Source organism: Salvelinus sp. IW2-2015, linkage group LG4q.2 (genome assembly GCF_002910315.2).
Source record: "Salvelinus sp. IW2-2015 linkage group LG4q.2, ASM291031v2, whole genome shotgun sequence".
In the NCBI taxonomy this organism is placed as follows: domain Eukaryota; kingdom Metazoa; phylum Chordata; class Actinopteri; order Salmoniformes; family Salmonidae; genus Salvelinus; species Salvelinus sp. IW2-2015.
Window position 1 is genome coordinate 28,676,819 of NC_036843.1, and position 6,082 is coordinate 28,682,900.

Consider the following 6,082-nt stretch of genomic DNA (forward strand, 5'->3'; position numbering starts at 1 on the left):
AAGAGAGAGATAGCAAACGAGAGCCACGATGAATATTTGTTCTGGAGATTGTCGGAAGAAGAGGAGACGAGGAAGCATAGCAATGGAAAGTTGTGTTTGGTATTCTCAAGATCTTGTGTTGGGTGATTGCGTGTATATCAGTTACATTATATTTCAGATTTTCTAGCGTGTTAGCCTATTAGCCATGACAGCTGATAAACACAATAAAGGTTCTTGGTGAATTTATAAGTGCTCTTGAATTGTGTTGGATATTTTATTATTGTATGCCACTGACGAGAGTCCACATGTGCAAACGTTAACGGTGGAGAGTTCAAGGAAGTGGGCTATCTGATCATGCAAGGGCGCAAAGAGAAGGCTGTGGGGTCCTATACCTTAAGCTGTAAGCCCTCACATTCAATGCTCGCGCAAATATATTCAGAAGTCAGTTTGGATTTTGCACTAAACCTTGCATCTCTCTATATGTTGTATCTCAGACTTCCTGCGAAGTGTACATACTATGTCCTCAAGTATATAGCTTTATTGCTTAAGCAGATTTTACCCATGACGATTATTTACATAAACATTTTCTGATTCTGGACTTTTATTTGTTTTTAATGTGCGAGAGCTCAAAGTCTTTCAGCGTATTTGACATATGTTTGAACCCGGTCCTCCATATAGTATGTTGATCTGGTCGAGGAAGGATTTGATGCATAAGTTTTAGGACGTACCAACTGTGTAGATTGAGTTAGCTCATATCCGTGAGACAAACCTACGCCTGTGGTTATTAGGTACTCTACATGAAAATGCTTATACTGTGTTTTGAAACAAATATCATGCGCTCAAAATGTCGGCTCGTGGTGAATACATGCTTTTACAAGAAGAGTGTATCTAGGTTTTAATTATATCTGTTCTTTCCATATTCACAAAGCGCTTATATACCAATAAATACATGTAATTTTTCTACACTTGACTACATAAAGATGGAATCCTATAATCAGTAGGGTTGAAGTCGAAGATATTCGATTTAAGATTTGCAATATAATCATTGGACAGTTTTATTTTCTTAATATAGCAATATCAGGCATGACTAGTAAGCTGTATATTACAGTACATTTCTAAAAATATGCGCTTATTGTTGGCACACTATGCAGGGTTCGCGCAAGTGAAGGCGATAAATAGCCCACACCCTCACAAAACCAAAAATGGTGGGCATGAGGATTATAGTCGCGGTTTATTAAATGTGAAATAACATTTCGACTATCATGATAAAGCAGTAGCGGATTAGTTATGTCTCTAAAGTGTATGTCCATATAAATAGTTTCTTACTATGAGGTGCATGTTTCGCATCAGATTCTGGTGAGGCGTACAAGGTGGTATAGTCGGTCTAGAACAGTGACTAAGTTCAGGGCGGAGGCCATCTAGTGTGTGAACTGTTTTAACAGTCTGATGGCTGGGAGATTGAAGCTGTTTCTCAATCCCTGTCACAATGGATCAGTCTCCTCATATCTCCTTCATTCTGTAATTCTCGTTCTCCTCTCCTAGGGCACTGTGTCAGCAGGACTCCATCCTGGAGGCTCTGCCGCCGCTCTGATGCCCGGGCCCGCATTGTTGATGCCCCGACTGTATGCCTTTCTTGGGATGCTGAATTCTTGCTTTTGGTCGATAGATGTCCTCTGTCCTTCGAAATGTCCACTAACATCGACCGAGACCCACCCGAACGTGACGGCAAAGTTCAAGTGGCACGACAAAGAATTACTCAAAATCGGCAGCTAAACGGATATAAATTGCTATAAAGGGTTCAAATTAACTAGATTATGATGTTTTAAGGCAACTATACGACTAAAAACATGACCGGCACAAGAAATCAGTCCATCACCTGGCTACAACAACGCAGTTGGAAGGAGGCGGCATAGGCCTGATGTCGGCATCGCTTTGGGTGTCGTAAGGATGCGCGCTGTATGTCACGTATACGCCAAGGAAAGGACGGTACTTGCCAGCGTTTCATTGTTTTATGAGTGCCTGGCCTGACATTGTTGGCCAACGAGGCAGCATCGGACCTCGCATTCAAAGCGTGAATGACGTACTAGACACCGGGCAGAGGACAGGAAGGGACCGATTTAGGGCAGTGTCCGGTTTTTCCGTCGGCGCCGCATAAAGGCGCATTGTGCTACACTAGGCTCCAACCACTTAAAACGGCAAGCCAGGCAGCACAGGAATCAGGGGTCAAAATTTCTGAACTCTGACTCCCTGTCAGGAAAAGTGGGCTGTAGAAGTAGTAGTCCTGTAGCTGCACCCTTCGAGCAGGAGAGGAGAAAATCTTGGGCCAACGGTACCGATAGAAAGCTAGAAAAGTGGTTTCTATGCCAATAATAGTTGTACCAGATAATAGTGGGAGTATGCCGTTACGAATCGAAGAATTTGAGCAGACGCGCGAGGCTTAATTTGGCACGACCCTAAAGATGACTGAGAGATTAGGCGAAAAAGCGCCCCGCGGAACAGCACCCCCTATAGTTGCAGCGCCCAGAGAAGTTAGGCTACTGAAGAAAAGATCTAGTACGGGCCAGCGAAATATAGCCCCTGTCTCGAGAAATATAAATGGACTGTTTGAAAATGTAAGAAAAAAATGTTCATTATTATTATAGAATCAATGAAGGCCATAAAATAATGTGAATCAGACGTTTTTAATTGGACCCATAGATCCACCCGACGGCAACTTATACAGTAGTTCCGTAGGTGTTTGACAGGTGGGACGTGCAGGCTCAGGCAGGCCAGCGTATGTGGCAATGACCTTGAGCTAAGTATCAATCGAAAATAATCTGCACATGACAAATATGAAATATTTATGAAAATCAAGGTGCATAACTTTGCTAGAGAGGGTAAGATGGTGGGGGCCGGGTGAGAAATTGGACCGTGTTACTGACCTGTGCGGTAAGTTGAAGCTACGCGAGTTAATAACCCAGCGATGGAGTGATGTTACCGCGTTAGAGCGTTAGAACATAATATATGCAGGGCGGGGGGCGGGCTATCGAATGAAGACTAGCTTTGATAAATGATACTTGTGCAGAAGTAATCGAGAGTGACCACAGATAGCATTAGAGTTGTCTGGCAGGTTAGACGCTCAGATGAAAGAAAGCGAACTGTTGCATATATGAGTTTAAATATGATGAAGTACCTGAAAGATGAGCAGGAATATGCTCTCCCTGTAACACGTATATCAACTGAGTTGAGTTAAAATATAGGTTATACTTTGCAAATTAATGGTGAATAGCTACAGAAGTTAATTGTCCGTAGGTGATACAACTTTGAATTTGGTACCATTTGGTATTCAGTTCCACTTAAACTTATCATCATTATGCCTAAGTGAATAAGGACGGCTCAACCCCCACCTGTACAGTATTAGATAAAAATGTAATACGCTACAATGGTACACGATATTAAAGCAAGGTGAAATCGATCGAATAGGACTACAACTACGTACAGTGTCGTAGACACCAAATTGGCCGCCAAAGATGAATAGCTAAACGATCAGCTAGTATTCACGTATGAACATGATGATATATTAGAAGCATTCTGTGGGGCGGCAGTATACCTAATTTCGAACTGCGGCCTACATTCAGTGCATCCTTCCCCGCCTGCACGCTGTAGGACATTTTGTCCCATATCATGGCTGCTCCGGAGCGGGGTGACATGATGAATACTTTGGGCCTCCTCCTCATCATGGGGAGCATCATAGGCACTCTTTAGGGCAGATACTTAAATGGATGTGGCAGCAATGACTTGCTAGGAGAATGATAGTTGAGGGTGATACCGCTTGCAAGAATGTCGAGGAGCGCGCGCCGGGACCTCGACGCATGCCGGTATACCTGACGCTTTGGGCTCTGGCAAATTGGTCAGATGTTCCCAGTAGGGTGTGTAAATGTTGCGTTTTTAACGTTTGGCTTTTTCAAACTCGTCTGTTGAAAGGGGTATGCGCTAGGCAAGAGATGAGATTGATTTTAGGGCAACCCTTCCCTGTTCACTCACTTTGTTGTTTGGACACCGAACATGAACTCCATTACATTGGTGATAACATACCGGGCCTTATAGCTACTATTGCTATATGTTTTGGCTTAGCTAGACTATAACCCTATATTAACTCAACTCAGTTGAGTGCAGAGCATATTCCCATCTTTCAGATTCTCATCTACACAATGGAGCTGGCTAAGAATCAGTGATTTTAGTTTATGATCTCTATAGTTAAGCTAAGTGCAACTATCCACAGTTGCCAGTGAGTAGCTCTACCTGCTCTGAGCCTGGCAGGTCCCACATCTGTCAAAACGGTGGTACTGTGTGGCCTCATGGTCGCGGACCTGCCTTCCGCTGGGCGCGGCTTTTTCGTCTATCCCTCAGGCGGCATCGCCCCCCGCATGGCCTACCCAGCTCCTCCTGCAAGGAGGCGTGCTGCACTCTGGAGTCAGGGCCAGCTCCCCATGGCCGTCCCGTGCTGGCCGCTCGGCCATGCTGCGTCAGCGGGTGACAGGAGCGCCACATCCCCGTCCGGTTTGGACGTGGTCCGGGGCATCAACTGGCGGGCCATCAGAGCGGCAGGCAGACGGCTCCAGGATGGAGTCCTGCTTGATCACAGTGCCCTAGGAGAGGAGAACGCAGAAGTTACAAGCTGGAATGAAGGGAGATATAGAGACTGGTCCATGATTGACAGGGGTTTGAGAAACAGCTTCAATCTGCCAGCATCAGACTGTTAACCAGTCACCACTAGATGGCCCTCCCGCCCTGAACTTATGTCACTGCTTCTAGCCGATCTACCACCGTACTCACCCTGCACCTTGAGACTACTGATACTTTAATATGTTCACCTTCATTTCATCCACTTTTATGAATATACTGTATTCTAGTCATCTAATTCTATATAAACATTATTTCAATAAAAAAATCTGGATACTTTATAGATGCCACAAGGAAATACATGTTATTTTGTAACTGTGAGATAAATGGAAGGAAAATAATACATTACTATTCCCCCAAAAGCAGAAAAAAAAAATTTTATAAACAAGCAGAAACCAGCAGGTCTACTGTAACTAAACTCAATTCTACATCATGTTGGTAGTCTACTTGTAACCTCCACAGATAAATTGATATGGGAGACTGGGTCCAGCATTATGTCAAATACGTGAAATTACTGAGCTTCTCGCACATAAACAAATAAAACTCGTCAGAAAAATGTTAAACTCAGCTAAATTAAAGAATATTTGACTTAAATTGTATTTGGACTCAGGTCTGGTACAAAGCAGATGCATTCCACTGACGCTGGAGGGCATGAAGGTGGGCACTAAGGTGGTACAGCCTCTGATACAACTTCCTGCAACACTACCATCAGTGAATTAATAATATTGGCCAACAGAATCATAGAAGCAAATACCAAGCACCGTTACTCATGCTAATAGGCTATATAGATTACACTATGACTATTTTTGATGATATTGTATAGATGAAAACTGTTAGATAAAAATCAAAAAAAATGCAAGTAGTAGCTACACTGTACAGTATAATTGGTTAATATACACTGTTGCAGTATATAATGATGAATACTAACACTGTACAGTATAATGGTGAAGTACCACACTGTGCAGTATATGATGAATAACTACACTGTTTTCCCCAGTTTGGGAATACCTGCTCCTAGCATAATAAACATGCTAGGTGGGTGGGGGGGATGTAACATAACCACTATGCAACAAAGACTTGATCTGGTAAAGCCATAAGGATGGGAAAGGTTAATGCTTATAGTGCCATGGGGGTTGCATGAATTCACTACAGCGTCTCAAAGTGGGCCTGGAGGAAAGTGAATGATTGCTTGGTGTGTGTGTGTGTGTGTGTGTGCGTCAATCTGTGTGCGTAAGTATGTTTATGGAGTGAGGAGAGAGAAAGAGAAGAGAGAGAGAGAGAGAGAGAGAGAGAGAGAGAGAGAGAGAGAGGAGGCGTAGAGAGAGAGCGAGCGAGAGAGAGAGAGAGAGCAGAGAGAGAGAGAGAGAGAGAGAGAAGAGAGAGAGGAGAGAGAGCGAGAGAGAGAGGAGAGGAAGAAGAGAGAGAGAGTAGAAGATGAGAG